We start from the raw sequence: 22,369 nt of genomic DNA, 5'->3' as shown, positions 1-22,369 counted from the left end.
TGGGGTTTCCAGGGAGAAGTCATGGATTCCCCATGTTCTCAGGCATTTTTGTCTTGGTTTCTCTGTCCTTGTTGTTACTGTTTTGGTTTTGGAGACATGGTTTCTCTGTGTAGGCCTGGCTGTCCTAGAACTCAGTCTGTAGACCAGGCTGGCCTTGAACTTAGAGATCATCTGCCTTTTGTTTTTCTGTGAGGAGGGGCCTGTTGTGATGAGGGGAGCTCTCACCTACTCCGCAGACACATCTGCCAAGCTGACCACACATCTCCATGTGCTTGCGAAGGGGATGGGGGTTGAGGCTGGCTGATAGGAGGGAGGAAGCTGCTGTGTGGCCAGCTCTGTTCTGTTCTGGCTGAGTGTAATTGAGTTCACCCATAGAAGACAGCGACAGCCCCCGCCTTATCTCTGTGCTTTTCACAGATGTATGCATTAAATTCTTTCCGAAGTCCTCTGGTACAGTACAGATAAGGGAGCTGAGAGTATAATTTGATCTTTATGATGATAAGCCCCTCCCCCCCTTTATGGGAGGACCTCTTTAATTCAGGGCCTCCGTGAATGGAGAAGAGTCTAGACCTGTCAATCACCCAGCACAACAGAGCTGGCTTGCTAAAGCCCAATCACAGAGCTGGGGACAGAGCTCAGTTTGCAAGCACAAGTTTGATCCCAAAACACATGTTAAAGAAAACAAAAAATCTACCCCAGGAGGACAGTGGTGGAACACACCTGTAATCCTAGAACTCAGGAGACAGAGGCAGGTGGATCTCTGTGTGTTCAAGGCCAGCCTGGTCTACAGAGTGGGTTCCAGGACAGCCAGGGTATCAGAGAAACCCTAGCTTGAAAACCAAAACCAACCAAATAACCAACCAACCAACCAAACCAACCTGGGTTTGGTAACTCATATTTGTGACCCCAGCGTTAGGAAAGTGGAGACAGGCAGATCCCTGGAGCTCACTGGATCACCGGCCTATCTGAACCAACAGGTTCCAGACCTGTGAGATACTATGTCCAAAACAGGTGTCTGGAGCCTGAGGAACTAAACTCACACTCATTCTACACTCACTCATACGCACGCGCACACACACACGCACACACGCGCACACACACACACACACACACACACACACAGAGGAGTTGGGGAGATCTTATCTACCATCTCCCAACCCTGCACAAACAGAATGTTTTCGTCAAACACAGATACCTGTGTAACAATTTCCAGGCAGACCTCTTAATCCTGCCCTGACAATGCTGTGGGAGAGTCTATTCTGGTAGCGCCCTGGGCTGGCATCTAATATCCTGTGCTTGTTTATGTGAAACAGAGATAGGGAGAAGTCCCCCAGAGGGTGTGTGACAGAGGTCCCAACGAGGTCCAAGTCCAGAGATAAGGAGGGACACAAGCCTTGAAAGACCAATGCTTGCGTCAGTTCCCCATACAGGCTGCTCACTACCTCAGAGCAGACGGGCTGGATGAAGGGAGGGTCACGCTGCTCGCCCTTCCCAGGCAGGGGAGGCTGGAGCTGGGTTAGCTTCATGTGTTGGTCCAGTATCCTGCTTCTGGACCTCCTCCTCCTGACTCCATGCACCTCCTTCCCTCCTGACTCCACATGATGTCAGCACATGAGACCCACGGGAGCTGGCTGGAGAGATGGCTCAGTGGTTCAGAGCACTGGCCGCTCTTCCAGAGGCCCTGAGTCCCGAGTTCAATTCCCAGCAACCACATAGTTAGCTCATAACCATCTATAATGAGATCTGGTGCCCTCTTCTGGTGCACAGACATACTTGTAGACAGAACACTGATAAGTCTTTTTTAAGTGGTTTTTTTTTTTTAAAGAGAGATATTTCTGACATGAACTCAATGGCTGGCTCTATGACCTTCCCCCCCTCCCCCCCAGAGGGAGGAGCAGCCTTGCTAGGCCACAGAGAAGGACATTGCAGCCAGTCCTGAAGATACCTGATAAGCTAGGGTCAGATGGAAGGGGAGGAGGACCTCCCCTATCAGTGGACTTAGAGAGGGGCAGGGAGGAGATGAGGGAGGGAGGGTGGGATTGGGAGGGAATGAGGGAAGGGGCTGTGGCTGGGATACAAAGTAAATAACCTGTGATTAATATAAAAAGATAAAAATTATAAAAAGAAAGCATAAAAAAAGAGACCCACCAGAGTGGGGGGGAGGGGAGTGGTCAAAAACGACCCTTTCACAGGGGTCACCTAAGACCATCAGAAAATATACATATTTACATTATGGTTCATAACAGCTAATTTACAGTTATGAAGTAGCAACGAAAATACTTTTCATGGTTTGAGGGTCACCACAACATGAGGAACTGTGTCAAAAGGTGGCAGTGATCGGCAGGTTGGGAACCACTGCACTGGAGCGAGGACTGACTGAACCCAGGACAACTGTATGTGCCGGCATACAGCCTGAGGCGCAGACTTGGCTGGGTCCACGACCACAGACAGCACAAGGACAAAGAGCTTGGCAGAGTGAACTGTCCCCGTCTGTCACATGAATGCCCTGGGGAGCCTAATAAACTTACTTGAACTCAGCGTCTACAGCTGTGAAAACAGGGCATTTACCTCATCCTCGCAGCTGGCAGAAGGGCTGAGTTGAGTGGACCTGCAGTTTTGAGAGAGGGTCTTTCGTAGCCCAGGCTAGCCTCAGACTCATTTGCTATACAACTGAGAAGAACCGCCTCCCCTGAAGCTCCGCCTTCGCTTCCCAAGTGCTGTGATCGCGCGCGCTCCCGGGCTCCAGGTTTCGGCAGGGATGGCGCTCAAACCCAGGACCTTGTGCGCGCTAGACAGACACACTACACACTGCGCTGCACCCCAGCCCCTGGGAGAGCTGGGTTGTAGTGCCCTGGCCCATCGGAACCAAGCCACTGGGCCATCTCTCCAGCCACAAGACAGGGTTATTCATTGGCTGGGAGTTCACGCAGTAGGCTACCCTGGCTGGCCAGTGAACCCCAGGGAGCAGCCTGATGGTAGGATCTTCTTGTCTCGTGTGCATGCGTGTGTGTGTGTGTGTGTGTGATCTTATTTAAATGCTCAGAAGGTTGGAGGTATAAAGAAATAACTAATTTGGTTATACATTTACTAAACCCCACCAAGCCTGACGGCAAATGATAGTTATCTCAGCAGTCAGATGCCTGAGGCCAGCCTGAGCTACACGACAAGACCTTGTCTCAAAAAAACAATACAAATGGGCATTGAGATACGTGCCTACAATCCCAGGTGGAGTCAGGAATATCAGGAGTTCAACAAACAAACTTATAGATAAAACAAAAAAAATCACAGTAAAAGATACTCTGACTGACTTGTAAATTACACACCCAAAATTAAATTACATCCAAAAATGTTTTTTTTAAAGTTGGATATTAAAAAAAAAATGTGTTTGTGCCTGGTCTACAGAGTAAGTTCAAAGACAGCCAGGGATACATAGAGAAACCTATCTTGAAAAACAGGAACAAAATATAAATAAATAAATAATGTTTTTATATAGTTTCATTTCAATTCTACCTACCTCAAATCAATCTCTCTCTCCCTCCCTCCCTCTCTCTCTCTCCCCTCCTCACTGAGTACCTCTACCCCTAATTGATGATTGACTTCTATGGCTGCATGACAATCAATGCTTGTCTCAATCCAAATCCAACTGCATTTCTTGAGATGGAGTCTCATGTAATCAAGGCTTGTCTCAAATTCAATATGTAACTGAGGTTGGCTTTGAACTCCTGATCTTTCTGCTTTTGTCTCCCAAGTGCTGGGTTCCAGACCTATACCACATTTTGCTTTTTGTTTTCTTTTACTTGACACAGGGTGCCACTTTCTTACTCTATAATCCAGAGCGACCCGGAACTGGAGGCAGTCTGTGTGCCTAATCCGGAAGCTATTGGTGCTGCCTCCTGGACATTCCTCCCTCAATGGTTGTCACAGAATATCTAGGAGAAGGAGTGAGCAGACTGGCAGGGCTCAAAGTAGACCAGCCTTCTCCTGAGGTGAGGAAACTGAAGGTCTAAAAGTAGAGCAACTTGACCCAGATTATCCACTCAGGAAGAGGGGAGCCAGGGTCTGAGCCTAGCTCCACAAAGGCAGGACTCTAAGTTTGACAGCAGTCAACCCAAGATCCTGATCCAGGCCTCCTGGCTCCAAGTCAGGGGCTCTTTCTACTGTCAGCAAAGACAGATGTTCTCACAGCACTGTGCAAGTCACAGCCAAGGTCTCCTCAGGAGAAAGACGTGACAGTGAAAAAGAGCAGCCTGGACTGGGTGTGATGGCGCACACCTTCTAGCTCGAGATTTGGGAGGCAGAAGCAGGTGGAACTCTGAGTTCAAAGCCAGCCTGGTCTATTTTTCAGGATAGCCAAGGCTGCACAGAGAAACCCTGTCTCACAAAACCAAGAAAGAAGAGAGAAGAAGAATAGAGAGAGAGGAGAGAGAGAATAGCTGGGCACACCGAGCTAGCAATGCACAAGAGTGAAGCCTCCCAGCAGCCTCCAGTCCCCCATGTCCCCTGGCCTCAGTCCTTCAGCCCAAGCAGCCTCGACTCCAGTTCATCCGTTTGCATTTATTTCCCAATATGGTGCAGCCACGAATGTGCCTAAGGCAAACCGACTGATATCTGTAACATAGCAGCCCAGTAGCTGGCAATGTCTCCTTTTGACCCTAAGCCAAGCCTCTCGCAGGAGAATCACCGGGAGGCAGTGTTGCAGCCACTCACCTCTGCCTGTGCCTGTGCCTGGCCTCCCTGGGCTGCAATGGGATCTGCTGCTTCTCCTTCCTCAAGGGGGATCTTACGTTGCCTGCCACTTGGCACAGTTGGAATAGACAACACTTAAGAGTCTTTTACATACAATGGGACTGTCTTCCGGTCAGCTGACCCTCTGATCAGAGGGACTCAGAGATTGTCTCAAGCCCTACCCAACCGTGAGGGTGGGGGACCAGCAGTCAGGAAACAGATCCAAGGCCCCACACTCCTTTATGTTGGGATTTATTTCTTGCTTTTGGGACTTGTTTTTGTTTTTGTTTTTGTTTGTTTGTTTTGGAAAAAAATGAAATAAAAAGAATCCTGGAAGCCTCAGAATGAAGCTTAGTGCACGTGCCTGCATAAGGGAGGAATTTGGTTCAATCCTCAGAGCTGCAAATAAATGAAAAGAACAAAGGCCATGGTACCAAATGTTAAGTAGACTGTAATTTAATTCTCTTTTTTTAATATTTGTTTATTTATATAGGATTCCACCTGCATGTATCCCTGTGGGTCAGAAGAGGGCACCAGATCTCATTATAGATGGTTGTGAGCCACCATGTAGCTGCTGGGAATTGAACTCAGGACCTTTGGAAAAAGAGCCAGTGCTCTTAACCTCTGAGCCGTCTCTCCAGCCCTATAATTTAATTCCTAATCCCTTCATCTACTTCAATCTCTTTCTCTCACTCGTTCTGAGGCCCACACCATACCCAAAAAAATGGGAGCTGGGGTTAAGCATCTGCCACAAACCTGATTTAATAAGGAATTCAGTCATGATCTCATCATGACTGAAGCATGGACCCGATTTTACGGGTCCCTGTCCCCTCAGTTTTGTATGAAGCCCCCAGACCTAACTGAAGCCCCCATTACACAATGTGGGAGCCCTGTGCTTTTCTACCAAGTTCCAGGCCAGTTAGTTCCCCAGCACTAACAAAAGAAAGCGCCCTCAGAAAGCTGACCACAACCATAAAACTGTACACAGCATTTGTAGCTTAGAAGCACCACTGAGCTTGCAGTTCACTTCCACAGTCTGAGAAATTCCACCTGGAATCTGCCAATTTTTATGGACATAACCTTATCCCAGCCTAGGCCTCAGTTTACCCAACTGTAACAGGAAGTCTCTAGATTTGTTTGACTGGCAATCTCAAAGATGGCAATTCCACAATTCCACACGTCCCCGCTCTCAGAAGTCACATATGGAAGAGGCGCTCAGGAGGCCTTCGAAGCCCTGGCAGGTAACTACGTGAAAGGTGCAAAGCCAGGTCCTTGGAAGAGATAAACGAAAGAATGCCTGTCCCAGCACAAGATACTGTCAGCCTTTCCCAGGTCAAAGTTTGCCTGGATCACAGAGGGATCATTCTGAATTGTCAGGCTTGGGGCTGTGGGTGATAGCCAGAGGCCACACCTTTCCATCAGACAATGACCCAGGGGACAAAGCCCGACCAGTAAATAATGACTGAGGTAAACTCTGAGGATGTGAACAAGAGCTTGGAGGCTCCTGATGTCATGTCATGGAGGGTCAGCTGGACTACTCCCAGGTTAGGCAGTCACAGACTGAGGGGGCAAAATCGGTGACCCAGTGTTTACAGGAATCCAGCTGTGGAATGAAGGCTCCTAGTACTGTAGCTTCAGACACGATAGCCAGGCGCAGAGGATGGTGTCAGAGGAAGGCCGGGTAGAGGAGCAGACGCCTGAAATTCCGACATCTTCCAGGTGAAGACAAGGGGACCAGGAGCCCAGGGCCACCCTGGCTATCGTGTGAGCCTGAGGCTAGCCTGAGCTACCTGAGACCTTATCTCAAAAAGTGAAAAGGAGGCTGGGTAGGGTAGTGACGTTTTCAACCCCAGCATTTACTCAGAAGACAGGGCAGGTGGATTTCTGTGACTTTGAGGCTAGCCTGGTCTGTATAGCAAGTTCAGGGCTGGGATCGGGATGGATAGTAGCAGAGGATCCAAAAGCCAAACCCTGCAGTGTTGGACTGAACAAGCCTCCAGCCGCAGTTCCCTTTAACCTGTGGGATCACAAACGCTGGGATCCCAGAGGAAAACCTTGGGGGGCTGGTTTTCCCCTTCCTCTGTTATGTGGGTCCCAGGGACCGATTGCAGGTTTGCATAGGAAGCACATCTCCCCGGAGCTGAGGCATCTCGTTGGCCCTGGCTTGTTTGAGGTTTTCTGGGTGTCGCCCGCCCCTCATTCCTTTTTTTTTTTTTTTTTTAAGATTTCTTTCTATTACTGTGCATACAGTGTCATTGCTACATGTGTGCCTGCATGCCAGAAGAGGGAAGCAGATCTCACTATAGATGGCTGTGAGCCCTGCGCGGTTGCTGGGAAATGAACTCAGGCTTGTGGAAGAGCAGTGCTCTCAACCTCCGAGCCATCCCTCCCACCCCTCAGCCCTTTTTCTTTTTTTTTTAAATGGGAAAACATGCCGTCGCTCAGCTGTACCACATGGCTTTATCCATTCAAGCGTTGGTGGACAGTGCCTTCAGGTAACACTGCTACGAACCTGTCATGTGTGACATATATCCACAACTGGAACTTCTGGGCCATGAGAAGCGCTGTGCTTCTTTTCTTTTCTGTTTTTTCTTTGTTTGTTTGGATGGCTTTTCTTCTTTTCTTTTCTTTCTTTCCTTTCTTTCTTCCTTCCTTCCTTCCTTCCTTCCTTCCTTCCTTCCTTCCTTTCTTTCTTCCTTTCTTTCTTTCTGAGACAGGGATTTTCTGTGTAGGCCTGGCTGTCCTGAACTCAATTTGTAGACCAGGCTGGCATGGAACTCACAGTAATACACTGTCTCTGTCTCCAGAGTGCTGGGATGACAGGCATGTACCACCGCTGCCCGGCTTTGTTTTGTTTTTTTCAAGATAGGGTTTCTCTGTGTAGCCCTGGCTGTCCCAGAACTTGCTCTGTAGACCAGGCTGGCCTCAAAGTTAGAGAAGATCCTGCCTCTGCAGCCCAAGTGCTGGAACTCAAGGCAAGCACCACCCATCCTTTTTTTCCCCCCTTTCGTAAGCCAGAGTCTCAGGTATCAGAAGCAGTCTCAAACTCACTGTGTAGCTGAGGATGACTTTGAACTTCTGAGCCTCCTGCCTACACCTCTGAGTACTGGGATTATGTTGGAAGGACCCTGCGTTTGAGGTTGCTGTCCTCCCAGTCCCGGTAGCCATTCTGAGCTAAGGTGCAGGACTCCCTCCCCCAGCGGGGCCTCCTGCTCTGCCTGACTTCACCTGGAGAGCGTCTCTAGACATAGATGCCCCTAACCACATTTGACATATGGCCTCTGACACAGCTCCCTGCTGGCTCAGTGGGGGCAGGGGTGTGTGAGACAATTAGCTTATACACTCTGCCTACTGACTGGCCGGCCCAGGGAAGTAGAGATTGTTTATGGGAAGGAAGTTTCTATTTCCTTCCATACATTTCATCTGTCCTGAAAGCCTTTTGGGCACCTTCTATGTGAGTCACTAATGTAGTGGGTAATGGAATCACCCATGAGCACCTGTGATAGTAAGATGGTCGTAGTCCTGCCTTCTCTGCCTTCCCTGTGTTCACACAGTAAGAAAATGACAACAGTTCTGACCAGGGAAATGGGGAGTCTGAGTGGTAAATGCTGAGGGACCCTGACCTCTGCACAGTGATTGATTAAAGGGTTGGGCTTAGCAGGGCCCAGTGGCACGTGCCTTTGATCCCAGCATTCAGGGAGGGGGATCACTGTCAGTTTGAGGCCTGCCTGGTCTACAGAGCAAGTTCCAGAACAGCCAGGGCTACACAGAGAAGCCCTGTCTTGAAAAAATAAAAAAGAAAGCATCAGGCTTGGAGCAGTCCCGACAAGAGTGAAAAATCTCAGTGTTACTGCTGATACCAATGGGGCTGCCTCCTCCTCCCCCCTCCCCCTCCCCCTCCCCCTGGTGGACCCTATCCCTTCAGACTGCAAGCCGAAGCCTGCAGTCTGAAGGGAAAGCCTTCCTGTCTTCTTTAAAAAAACAAAAGTAGAAGCTGGGCAGTGGCGGTGCACACCTTTAATCCCAGCATTGGGGAGTCAGAGAAAGGAGATTTCTGAGTTCAAGGCCAGCCTGGTATACAGAGGGCGTTCCAGAACAGCCAGGGCCACACAGAGAAACCCTGTCTTGAAAAAACAAAAAAACAACAACGAAAACCCGAAAATATAGCTTGGGTTTGCAGGCAGTAAATCCAGATCAGTGCTTATCATATTATGTATGAGCGCACACACATACGTAATGAGGCACTTGTGTGGAGGTTGAAGGTCAGCTTTCGGGAGCTGGTTCTCTCCTACCGTAAGACCTGTAGTCTCCCAGCTCAGGAGCTCAGGATCGCGCCCTTCCCAGGAACTCTCACAGACCACAACTCGATGCAAAAGCAAGAGGTTTATTCCAGGCACGATACGGTCGCCCCTCCAAAGGCAGGAGACGATCCCGAGCATGCAAAGCCCAGGGTTTTTATACTTCAAAATCTGGCCACTTTTACTCTATACATTGATTGGTCAGCAAGAATAGCATGAAGATAGTTTACAGCTAGTTGTTTGTAGTTTTTGGCCGTTTGTGGGTTTTCTCAGAATAGTTCACCCTGCCCTTCAGGGCAGTTCACCCTGCCCTTCCAGAGCAGTTCACCCTGCCCTTCGAGAGCTATCTGCCTCTGGCTTCAATTCAAGGATGGGAATAGTCACAGCTGTTTTGCTTTTACAGTTGTTTTTCTCACTCCCGGGTGATCCCTCATCACCATGTGGATCCCAGGAATCGAACTCAGATCATCAGACTGCAAACACCTTTACTTGCTGCGCCATCTTGCTGGTCTCTGACTTGCTTTAAACCCTCACTTCTTACTAGGCAGAAAAACCAACTTCCCAGATGTTCGTATATCTCCATTTCTAATCTGGAAAAAGGACAGAATAGTAAATAATTTCAGGGCTGGAAAGACAGCTTGTCGGTTGAGAACATTGGCTGCTCCTCCAGAGGACCCCGGTTCAGTTCCCAGCAGCCACACGGCAGCTCACAGCAGCCTGTACCTTCCACTCCTTACAATCACCATGCATCTGTACGTACATGCATTCAAACACAGACACATACAAGAAAATAAAAATTTTTAAATAAATAAGCTGGATGCAGTGGCACATGCCTTTAATCCCAGCACTTGGGAGGCAGAGGCAGGAGGATCTCTGTGAGTTCAAATCCAGCAAAAGCGGTCTGCAGAATGAGTTCCAGGACAGCCAAGGCTACAGAGTGAGACCCTGTCTTGGTAAACAAACAAACAAACAAACAAACAAAAAATTTCCTGAGTGTAACAGAGTGGATGGAATGCCTCAAACCCTATGAAATACTTCACCAGGCACTTGTGAAACCCAAGTGGATAGTAGCAGTTGAAGCTGGTTATTATCCTGACTGTCAAGGGCAGGAGTGCCGGATGGACCAGCTTCTCACTGTCACACTGCCCTGCACACAGACAGCTCTGACCTTAACCAGGACACTCCGGTTTCAAAATCCCTGCAGTTCAGGGCATCTGGTGTGATGCTCCAGTTAGAATCCCTAGCGCGCAGAGACAGAGAAGGAAATGGCTTTCCCCTTAACGGGATTGTAAATCCTTTGAAGGCAAGTCCTTTTGCTCCTAGAATGGGAGGCAGAGAGTGGGGTGGGAGGCTGAAGGTGCCTGGAGACGAACAGACCTGAAGCTACAAATCCCATTCTGCTTCCAGCAGCTGCCTGACCCACACATGCCCCGAAGACAGTCAAGACTGTCCCCTTCAGTCATCAGTGACCTGCACAAAGTGCTGACACTTTGTGGGCAGTGATGCTGGCAGACAGAGTCCTGCCTAGGCCACACAGCCAGCAGAGCCGTGCAAGCACAGGAAGGACGCAAGGTCAAAAGGAAAAGGTTCTTGGGAGTTCTTCCCTGATGGCTATCAAATAGGTTGTGGTGAATGGAATGGAATTTGTGGTTCAGACTTTTTTTTTTCCTCTCCTATTTCCATGTACGCTTCCCTTGCTGTTTTTATTAAGTAGGAACAGAAAGTCTTCGTTGAACTATATGACGACTAATACACAACGTGCACAAGCTAAGACTGTGACTCCCAGTTGGCCGCCCACTCGCCTGAGAGTCTGTGTCCGAAGCTGTTCTCTGTTCCCAAGAAACTTCCAGGGTTGACGCTCCTGCATCATGTGAGGGCTGTGACGAAGGAAACATGGACTTGCAAAGACAAGGACACGTCAGAAGCGAGCACCGTGCTCTCTTTCTTCTCTAGTGCGGGAGGGCTGGCAGGTTTGTCTCCGCAAGGGCCTCCTCTCGTGAACTTTACCGAGCATGAGTTGCTGCTGTGTTCAAAGGAGATCACAGAATTTTTCCACTGAAATAAGAATCTAAAAATAAAAAGCAGGGACAGAGCCAGGCGTGGTGGTGCCCGCCTTAAATCCCTGTCAGCTCCCCTTTCTTAGTCTCAGTGGACCAACCCCAAATTAGGAGAAGGGGACCCATCCCAGACCACCGAGAACACTGAAGACCTCTGGTCCTGGGGGTGGGGCAGTGTATTTCAGGCTTTCTCTGCTCTACAGGGACTGTCTCTCTCTATGCTGTTTTGTTCTGTGTGTGTGTGTGTGTGTGTGTGTGTGTGTGTGTGTGTGTGTGTGAGAGAGAGAGAGAGAGAGAGAGAGAATGTGTGTGGATATGTGTGTGGACGTCTGTGAATGTGTGAGTGTGTGTGTGAATGTTTGTGTGTGCTTCTTTACTTGTAATAAAGTTTGTCACCTGTTGCTAAGATTCTTCCTACCTTATAATATACATTTTAGGCACATGCCTTTAATCCTAGCTCTGAAGAGACAGAGGCGGGTGGATCTCTGGGAACTTCAGGACTGGCCTACAGAGCAAGTTCCAGGACAGCCAGGATGGATATGTGGAGAAACTCTGTCACAAAAAAAGAAAGAAAGAAAGAAAGAAAGAAAGAAAGAAAGAAAGAAAGAAAGAAAGAAAGAAAAGAAAATAAAGTACCACATTAATATGTTAATATTTTAAATGGCTTTTTTATTTTTTTCCAATGGTAAGTTTGAACTCTCTCTCTCTCTCTCTCTCTCTCTCTCTCTCTCTCTTTCTCTCTTCTTATTTTAAATCTTTATAGCCTGGACTGACCAGGAACTCTATATAGCCCACACTGGCCTCAAACCAGTGCTAATCCTCCTGCCTCAGCCTCCCAAGGGTTAGGATTATAGGTATGAACCAAGTCCAGTTACTATGGCAATTTCAAGAAGCTAGGGGGATTACTGCCCCGAGCTTCCCTAGCCTGGAGGTGGTATGGTTTAAAAAGCAGTGCCTAATTCACCTCTGGCTTGCATCCTAAAGGCTTATTAGCCAGACAAACTTCCTGGAAAAGGATCCCCAGAATACAAGTCTATACTCCCCAAATCATTATGCCTACAAGGATGGGGGGGACGACAAACATTTATTTAGACAATTTCTGAGATAAGAGGATGAATTATACAAAGATCAAGAGAGTTTTTCGTAAGAACTTAGGAAAATTTAAGAGAACAATCTTTCCACCAATCAGTCTGTTGCCCTAAACTGGAAAACTATCAAAACAAAACCCAGATAGAGGCAGGGAGTGTGGGTCAGCCGCTGCCGAGCTTACGGTCCTGGGTTCTACCCCAGCACTGCAAACACAAAAACAAACAAAAGCAAGAGAGCTGTTGTAGGCAGGAAGAAAGAGCTGCCTTCCCTTTGATGGTGAAGAGCAAATAAAATTGAATAATAAAAAGAAAAGGCAAAGAAGCAATACAGAGAACAGAAGAGGAACTGAGCTGAGCTGAGGCTTAGCAGAAAGCAGGGAGGCCCCAGAGGGCAGGGCAGGGACAGAACTCTCCAGGCCACACTCCCAAGGGCTTCCCCAGGTTCTGCCCATACCAGGTACCCTAGGGCCGTGCCTGAAGGGTGACAGTTTAGGTGAAGTGGATATGAAGTGAGAACACCCTGGGTCTCCAGACACAGATCCCTGGAGGTGCAGCCTAGAACCTCTGCATCCCTGTTCACTCAGGAACTCTTTGGGGAAGTGGGTTGCCCAGCTCTGAAAATGGATCAGTCCCTGTTTGCCCATTTACTTGCAGGTAGAGACAGTTGGGAGTTTGCAAACTCTTCCCCATTGTTTTTAGGTCCCTTGTGTTCCCAGCAGTCCATCTAGGAAGGCCAAGGGGAGTCCTGGGAGGCGTCTGTCCTGAGAGAGCACCACTTCCGGGTGCACATGTCAGCCACTGGCCCACTTTCCTTTCAGATTCAGCAAAGATGGATGTCCTGAGGTTACTGTGGTTTGGCTCTTGTTAAAACCCCGAGTCTGGGAAGCTGAGATGGCACGGTGGGTCACCTTCACACAAGCTAGAGTTACCAGAGAGGAAGGAGCCTCAATTGAGGAAATGCCTCTGTGAGATACAGCTAGAGACAACCTAATTAGTGATTGATTGATTAATTAATTAATCAGTGATTGACGGGAGAGGGCTCAGTTTATCGTGGGTGGGGCCATCCCTGGGCTGGTGGTCCTGGGTTCTATAAGAAAGCAGGCTGAACAAGCCATGAGGAGCAAGCCAGTAAGCAGCACCCCTCCATGGCGTCTGCATCAGCTCCTGCTCCAGGATCCTGTCCTGTTTGAGTTCCTGTCCTGATTCCTTTGATGATGAACAGCAATGTGGAGGTGTAAGCTGAATAAACCCTTTCTCCCCAACTTGCATTTTGGTCGTGATGTTTTGTTGCAGTGACAGAAACCCTGACTAAGACAGTGGGTAAAGCCTGGTGCCTGACTCTAATCCCTGGAAACTATGTGGTAGAAGACAAGACCCAACTCCTGCAAACCACCTCTGACCTCTACGTGTACACCATGGCACACGTGCACTACCACACCAATGCACAAATGCACATAAAACAAATACACAAATGAAATAAAACAAAATTTGAATCTCTGAGTCTGGGGGCTCAGGATGTGGTTCAGATGATGGAAGGTTTGCTCTGTATACATGGAGCCCTGGGCTTTGCTTTTGGTTTTGCTTGTTTGTTGGTTGGTTTGTAAAGACAGGATCTGATACAGCCCAGGCTCTCCTCCAACTCATTCTGTTTTACAGGATGACCTTGAACTCTGACCTCCCACCAACAGTTCCTTAGTGCTGGGATGTCTGATTTGCAACACACAGAGTTTAGGCAGAGCTGAGGATTGAACTCAGGGCTTTGTGCATGCCAGGCCAGCACTCTACCCACAGAACTACACCCCTAGCCTCCTTGAGTTTGACCTCTAGCAAAACCCAATGCTGAACCTTTTTCTGAAGGAGGAGAGCCCTACAGGAAGGCCCGCTGGCATGGCCCAGAATCAAGAGGTCGAAGGACGATGAGAACAGGGAGGACCGGGGGGCCTCTGTCGTCCTTTGTCCCCAGCGCCCTGTGTTTATTCCTATTGATTAGTTTCTCCAGCATGTCACGGAGCTGGGAGCTCGGACTCCCACCACCTCCATTCCCCAGCGGAGAAGGAAAAGAGTGGCTCCCGGGGTCCTAGCCGGCCCCAGCCAGGCCTCCAGTGGGTCATCCCAGAGCTCCAGCATCGCCTTTCTCCTGCATGCACGGGGTTTTACAGCCTTGGCATAACAGTGTCTGCATTAGGGAACAGCTTTCCTCAGGGGCTGAAAGCGTCCCCTCGTCCCCAAGAAAAGCAAAGCTTGTATTCCAGAGTCTTGTTCTCTGGTGCAGCCACTTCCTGGATCCGACACATTTGACAGTTTTATGTAAGCTGTTACCTCAGTCTTGAAGCTCAAACATTTCCTATGGATCCAATAACTCACAACTCTTTTCTTTTTTTTCTTTTTTTTTTTTTTTTCTTTTTACTTTTTAAAGCCTTGGGCCAGTGAGGTGGCTCAGCAAGTATAGGCTCTTGCTGCTAAGCTTGATGCCCCGAGTTCAGTCCCCAGAACCCATGTGGCACATGGAGAGACTCAAGTCCTGCAAGTTCCCCCATGATCTGTACATACGTTTTGTGGCATGCACATGCTACATTCTTCACTTGGGGACACTGGTTTCAAATACATTTATAATCATAAAAATAATGAAAGATAAACTATTAGTTTATTGCATAATAAAAATAAATTATTATTATAGTATAGTATAGTATTGTTGTTGTTTTTCAAGACAGGGTTTCTCTGTGTAGCCTTGGCTATCCTGGAACTAACTCTATAGACCAGGCTAGCCTCGAACTCAGCGATCCACATGCCTCTGTCTCCTGAGTGCTGGGATTAAAGCAATGGGCCACCATCACCCAACTACAATTATTATTAAATAAATAAAACATAATAAAAATTTTAAACCATAAATAGATAAAGCCTTGATTGAGTTTACGGGTTAAGAGGACATGTTCCTGTGGTGATGATGTTGCTTTTCACTGGCTGGTCTCTGGTGTGGATTGGGGGGATGACCCGGAAATGCGGATCCAATGGACTGCTGTTGGCCTGGCCCCTAAAGCCCCAGCTTCTTCCCTATCCAGCTCCTTACTCGGGGTTTTGATAAGAACGAAACCACAGTGGCTGCATGTGTCCGTAGAGCTTCTCTGAAAGTGGAAGGGAAGCGGGTCAGACACAGTTGCGCTAGACGGCCTGGAAGTGGTGTCTCACGGCAGAAGCCCGGTAGCCCGTGACTGGACTACTGACCACACGGCTCTCTAGCTCAGCATCGCTAGGACGCCCTCTGACTTGGTCCTTACACAAGCCCCGCCCCGGCCCTAGCTGCAAGGCCGTGAGATGCTGTCTCCCCATCATCCTCAGCACTCAGCCCCAGTCCCTCGGCTGCCAGCAAAGTACCCCGAGGGCTCTGCGTCTGGGTGAGTGTGGGTCTGCCCAGAGCAGAAGCAGATGAGTTGATAAAGGGGTTTAAGGGAGCGCCAGTGGGAACCGAGGGCCTCCACTTCCTTCCTCTGCTCATGTCCTACACAGCTGTGGCCCAGGGAAGGCCTTGGTCTTCTGGGGCTAGAGAGAAGGCTTACGGTTATGAGCACTTGTTCTTTTTATGTCTGTATTTGCTTGTTTCTCTGTGTAGCCTTGGCTGTCCTGGACTCTGTAGACCTTGTAGACCAGCCTGGCCTTAAACTCTCAGAGATCCGCCTGCCGCTGCTTCCCCAGTGCTAGGATTACAGGAGTGGGCCACCGGGCCCAGATAAGAGCACCTGTTCTTGCAGAGGACCCTGGTTCTGTTCCCAGCACCTACATAGCAGCTCTCAGTCATCTATAACTCCAGTTCCAGGGGATCCAACGTGCTCTTCTGATGCCTGAGGACACCAGGCAACCAGGTGGTACGTAGATATGTGAGCAAAGCCGTGTATGCACAATAAAATAAAATCTGAAAAACAAACAAACAGTGAAAGCCTGGCCTTGCTGCCTACCTTTGGGGGCTTCCTGCCCAGGACTGATCTGGCAGAACACAAACGGCAGCTGGGCCTCCTCTAGACCGGCTGAGATCAGCCAAAGGGGCACTTCTCCCACGAGGGTAAGTCAGAGCTGTAGCCATGCCTGAAGTGACCTGCATGCCACACAAGATGGGAGAGGAGGTGCATTTTCTAGCACACACCATTTTGCTGCAAAGGAGCCTCCCTTAAAGGTCCCTTCCTTCCTAGAGAACTTGACTTTGGTTGGGGGCCTCTTGGCTGTGTAGGAAGCCTAAAGATGCCCTACCCAGCAAACCTCAGGAGGAGGCTCTGGGATTGAACCTAGATCCCCCAGCACAGAGCTATTCATCCAGGACAGTGTTCTAGCAAAGTGATATGTGTGCATCATTTATTAGTGCACTAGATAATAAATCCAAGGGCAGATAAGTCTGGAAATCACCTTAATTTTGCTCCGTGGTTTAAACTTTTAAACAAATTGTGCCGATGGAAATATTTGTCTTCACTTCTTTTGTTGTTGCTGAGATAAAGTACTCTGAAAAGATCAAGTCAGGAGAAAAGGGGTCTGTTTGAGCTCACAGTTCAAATCTATCCAGGCAGGGAGGTCAAGGTAGCAGGAGTTGGGAAGCTGCTGCCCCTTTAATATGGTTCCTCTCGTTCTGGGGCCCCCAACTATAAAATCTTTTTTTTTCTACTTCAGAACTTTAATTTTGCTACTCTTATGAATCGTAATGTAAATGTTTTTGGAGCTAGAGGGCTGTCAGAGGGGTTGTGACCCACATGTTGAGAACCACTGTTCTAGACTCTGTCCCGATGAGAATTAACACCAACCATCAAAGACTGAACCCAGGGCCTTGCTGTGTGCTGAGCACACACTCGAACTAGAACTAGATCCCCGCTCTCCCCCCACCTCTCTCTCTCAGTTTTTCTGCAGCATTACCTGTCGGGTTATAGGCCTTCAATATCACCAAAACCAACTACCTTATTTCTAAAGTAAAGATGAACTTAAATGATACTGCAGAATACCCATGCTATCTGTGATTTCCATGTGCAACAAAGCCACAAGCCTGATTGACTCAGTACGTCCATATAAGGACCAGCTCCATCTCAGGAGGAGGCTGGTGGAAATTTAGCTGTGACTTACTCCTGTCAGTTCAGGGATTCCTTTGAATTCTCTGTGTCACTCTAGCACTGGTAGAATGCTTGTGAGGCTCCAGGTCTAATCCTCAGCACCCACAACAACCCTACACACACACACACACACACACACACACACACACATACACCCACAAGCACTCTCTCACACTCACATCCATACACACACTCACATCCATAAACACACACACAAACTGAAGCTATAACAAATTTGTTAGTTAGGGTCAAGCACTAGGTCTTCTTTCAAGCCAGGCTTTCTCTGTGTAGCCCTGGCTGTCTTGGAAACCACTCTGTAGACCAGGCTGGCCTCAAAATCAGAGAGCTACCTGTTGGGATTAGAGCAGTGTGCCACCATGCCCAGCAAGCACTAGGCCCTGAATTCGGCTCAGTGGAGGACTCCTGGCCCTCCTCTTGATCTGGATGCCAGCCCCCAAATCTGGTGTTGTTTAAAAATCCCCACATGGGGGTAGGAGAGATGGCTGCCTCAGCAGTAACTGCACGCAGCGGTGCACAGACACAGGTATAAACAAAACACTCATACACGTGAAATAAGTTTTAAAATTTTGTCATGGGGCTGGAGAGATGGCTTAATGGTTGAGCACTGTCCTAGTTCGGATTACTATTGCTGTGATGAAACACCATGACCAGAAGCAAGCTGGGGACAAAAGGGTTAATTTGGCGTACACTTTCACAAATAGTCCATCACTGGGGTAAGTGAGGACAGGAACTTAAACAGGGCAGGAACCTGGAGGCAGGAGCTGATGCAGAGGCCATGGAAGGATGCTGCTTACTGGCTTGCTCCCCATGGTTTGCTCAGCCTGTTTTCTTATAAAACCCAGGACCACAAGTCCAGAAATGACTCCACCCACAAAGGACTGGGCCCTCCCCCATCCCTCTTAATTAATTTCTAATTAAGAAAATGCCCTCCAGGCTTGCCTGCAGCATAGTTTTATGGAGGTATTTTCTTAATTCAGGCTCTGTCCTTTCAGATAATTCTAGCTTGTGTCAAGATGTGGTAAGAGCAGCCAGCACACGCACCCAGGTTTGTTTTCCGGAATATACCCAGGGTTTCTCACAACCACCTGTAACTACAGTTCCAGGGGATACAACACCTCTGGCTTCTGCAGGCATCTACAGAAACACAGACAGACACCCACACCCACACAGACACCCGCCTCACACACACATGCTGATGCACAAGCAAGAAATTAAAATTAAAATAAACTGCCAGTCGGTGGTGTCCCATGCCTTTAATCCCCGAACTCAGGGAGGCAGAGGCAGGCGGATCTCTATGAGGCCAGCCTGGTCTACAAAGTGAGCCCAAGACAGCCAAAGCTACACAGAGAAACCTTGTCTCAAATAAATAAATAAATAAATAAATAAAAATAAAATAAACTTAGCTGGGCAGAGGTGGTGCACACCTTTGATCCCAGCACTTGGGAGGCAGAGGCAGGCAGATCACTGTGAATTCAAGACTAGACTGGTCTACAGAGCGAGTTTTAGGACAGCCAGAGTTACATAGAAAAACCAAAATGTCAAACAGACTTTAGCTGTGTGTGGCTGTGCATACCTTTTATCCAAGCACGCTCATTGTCTAGCATGTATGAAGTCCTAGGGTTCAATCACCAGCATGGCATAAACTGGTTGTGTTGGCCTATTGCCTGGCACTTGGGAGGTGCAAACAAGAGGATCAGGAGTTAAAGGTCATCTTAGCAAGAACATAGTAAGTTCAAGGCCAGCTATTTGAGACCCTATCTCAACCAATCAAGAAACAAGAAACTATGCAGTGTGCTATGGGGATGTGAACAAAGCAAAGGCAGATACTCAGCAGCGGAGGGCACAGGGCTCATCAGGATGTGCTAGGTAGTATTTTAAGGAAGCCAGGGAATGATGCCCACTGTCCTGCCACTAGAGGTAGGAGCCCCTGGACTGCTAGCCACTTCCAGGAGGAAAGCAGAAGCCAGCCTCTGACCCCTCCTCTCCCCCTAAGGAGACAGGCACAGTTCTGGGAAGAAACAAGAAACAGGGGAAAGGTATCAGCAGAGAAACCCCACTTCCGTTCTTATTGTCTGGAAGAGATGAGGACAGTGCTTGGCAAGGGCTCAGGGAACCTCACCCACCAAACAAGGAGGGACACGGAGCTGCAGGAAGAAAGCAGCATTCCTCCACCACTTGCAGAAGCTCAGGAGCCCATCCTTCACTACCGTGCCCATCCGAGCCGAGCAAAGCTGGCCCCAGAGCCAGCTGGATGCCCGGCTCCCGGCCTAGGCCTCTCCCTCCTCCCTTCTGGCTCCGTCCCATCGGTGGAAAGGCCACTCCTGGGTATTTTATGAACTTTTCAAACATATTCCTGCCTTGGGAGCATTGTACTTTCATTTCTGCACAGGGCTTTAAAAACTTTAATTATGTCTATTTGTGTGTGTGTGTGTGTGTGTGTGTGTGTGTACATGTGAAAGTCAGAGGACAATATTTAGAAATGGGTTCTCCCCTTCACCATATAGGTTCAGTTTTTCAGGCTTGACTGCAAGGGCCTTTATCTATTGAGCCGTCTTGCCGGCTCCTCTGGCCTGAATTTCTACCCTCAGCTACTTCTGCTACTCTCTGCCACTTCTCTTAGCTCTGTTCTCAAGGGCACCTTCTGTCTTATCAAAACAGCCTCCCATTTTACCACCCTTTCCCAGCCATTTCCTACAGCCTCACATGTCAGTTAGCGGTGTACACAGACCTGTCAGTGGTCCGCCTCCCTCCCCAGAATGTGGGCTCCAGGGAGGCAGGGACTGTATCCCATTCCTGTTACGTATCATTGCATTCCTAGAGCGGTTTCCAGCACCCACAAGGCACCCCATACTCCCATTCTTTGGCTTAGAAGCTGCTGGGGAATTACCCAAGCACATACCAGATTGCTTTTCACAAAAATAACTCATTAACTATACCAAAGGGAGCGGCATGCTTCCCAAAGCCGTGGCTACTGGGACCCCAAGATGTATCCTTATTTGGAAACGGGTTTTGCATGATGTCGTCAAGGTAAGATGAAGTGATACTGGATGTGATACTGGATGGCCCTAATGCACTGACTAGTCTCGGTAAGAAAAGGGAAATTTGAGGCAGAGTAATGCCAAGGCAACAAACAGCAGCCCTGTCTAGAAAAACAAAACAAAACAAAACAAAAAAACCCGCCCCTCACCCCCCCCCCCCAAAACAAGAAAAATTTGCACAGAGGCAAGGAGATTTGAGACAGACAAATCTCTGGGAAGCAAAGCCCTGCTGTCACCTGGAACAGGACTCTCCTCGGTGGCCAGAGATGGATCACCCCGTCCACTGGCTGTCCAGCCTGGAGTCGGGAACATCAGGGCACCTTGCTCTTGGGGAACTTTTGCTGCAAACACTCAACTTATCTCGGGTTCTTGCAGTGATCTCCCTGCCCACTCTCACCACCTCATACTCCAGAAAGAGGAAGTGAAAGCTAAAGCTAAGGGCATAGGGAGATTGGGGGGGGGGGGGCGGGCTGTAGTCTCTACTGGCAGGTCGCCATCATGGAGTACAGCTGGACAATGACCACATCGCCAGTCACAGCTTGCCATACAAATGTGCAAGACACGTTTTTTTAGATGTTTTAAACTTGTTCTCGACATACTGGTTTTATTTCACATGTATGAACATTTTGCCTGTATGTATGTCTGTGCATCACGAACCCGAGGAGGTCAGATGAGGTAGAGTAGGATCCCCTGGAACTGGAGTTACAGATGGTGTGAGCCTCTGTGTGGGTGCTGGGAGAACAGAGAACCCCAGTTCTCTGCTAGAGCAACAAGTGCTCTTAACTGTTGAGCCAACTCTCCAGTACCCAGAGACATTTTTAAAAAACCAAAAAGGGTGGGCATAGTGGCACAGGCCTTTAATCCCAGCACCTGGGAGGCAGAGGCAGACAGATATCTGTGAGTTCCAGGCCAAAACAAAAGTAAAAAGGAATAGATGAAAGTGCATGATGCATGGGTGTTTCTGTGTGTGTGTGTGTGTGTGTGTGTGTGTGTGTGTGTGTGTTAGAGAGTGTTGAACCCTAGGCCTTGTGCATACTAGGCCAACTAGGCACACACTCTACTATTGAGCTATACCTCAGCCATATGCGTTGTTTTTTGTCAGTTTTTTGTTTTGTTTTGTCTCTGAGACAGGGTCTCTCTGTGTAGCCTTGGCTATCCTGAAACTCACTCTGTAGGCCAGGCTGGCCTTGACCTCACAGAGATCTGCCTGCCTCTGCCTCTGCCCCTGGAGTGCTGAGACTAACGGAGTGCACCACCATGCCCTAAACATTTTAATAGGAAATTTCAACTCCAAGTCAACTTATATTTTAATGCATCAAGAAAAACCACTAAGCATTCTATATCCAAAAAATAAAAAGGACAGAGTCTCGTGTAGCCCAGGCTGGCCTCGAACTTGCTCATAGCGGAGGATGACCTCGGTACACTGGCCTCCACCTCTGAAGCACCAGACTGACATGTTTGCACCATCATATAACTATTTTTTTCATAATTCTCTTTTGTTTCCTTTGAGATAGAATCTTGCCGTTCAGCCCAGGCTGGCCCCCACAGGCTGGCTGTTGGTGTGCACCTCACACTCAGCTTCTCCCCAGAGGTTCTGGGGTTAAACCCGGGGCTCTGCACCCCAGCTACAGTCCTCGTTCGCCCCAAACCTCCAGGGCCCTTGTGCTCACGGCACCTCTCTGTGTTGTTTTAGGTACTCAGGAGCTTCTCAGAGCTGCAGCTCCCACAGTGGGTGATTCAGAAACGGCCTTCCAGGAGGGCTAGCGGGGCTTTACCAAAAGCCCCAGGGCCTCCTGGCCTTCCTGACAGAGCTGGGGGAAAATCCCATGAATTTCTCCGAAATTGCTGACCAGGACTAGGGGGGCACTTGCTTTTCTCCTCAGGCAAGGGTGGACAGTTTCACAAAATTCTCCATGATGCCTGGGCTTTCGAAAAGACCAGAGAACCCATGCAGTGGCTACAGCCTGATAGACTGAAGTCTTCCTTATGCAAGACAGGACTTTGGGCCAGGGTATGGGGCACTGTGCTGGGTAGTCAACTTGTCACAGGTTAAGAATCATC

General features: G+C 48.8%; 1 long non-coding RNA gene across 2 annotated transcripts; it reads right to left on the bottom strand.

Moving 5' to 3' along the window:
- Positions 1-10,830: 10,830 nt before the first annotated feature.
- Positions 10,831-20,700, bottom strand: LOC132648365 (uncharacterized). Of its 2 annotated transcripts, none has more exons than XR_009586756.1 (3): positions 20,545-20,700; positions 11,499-11,632; positions 10,831-11,091 (listed from the first exon to the last, which is right to left on the bottom strand). It is a non-coding gene; the product is annotated as an uncharacterized LOC132648365 (long non-coding RNA). The 2 variants fall into 2 exon arrangements; XR_009586757.1 differs by having other exon boundaries at positions 10,831-11,046.
- Positions 20,701-22,369: the final 1,669 nt, after the last annotated feature.

This window comes from Meriones unguiculatus, chromosome 16 (genome assembly GCF_030254825.1).
Source record: "Meriones unguiculatus strain TT.TT164.6M chromosome 16, Bangor_MerUng_6.1, whole genome shotgun sequence".
Taxonomy (NCBI): domain Eukaryota; kingdom Metazoa; phylum Chordata; class Mammalia; order Rodentia; family Muridae; genus Meriones; species Meriones unguiculatus.
This window is presented reverse-complemented; position numbering and strand designations above follow the sequence as displayed.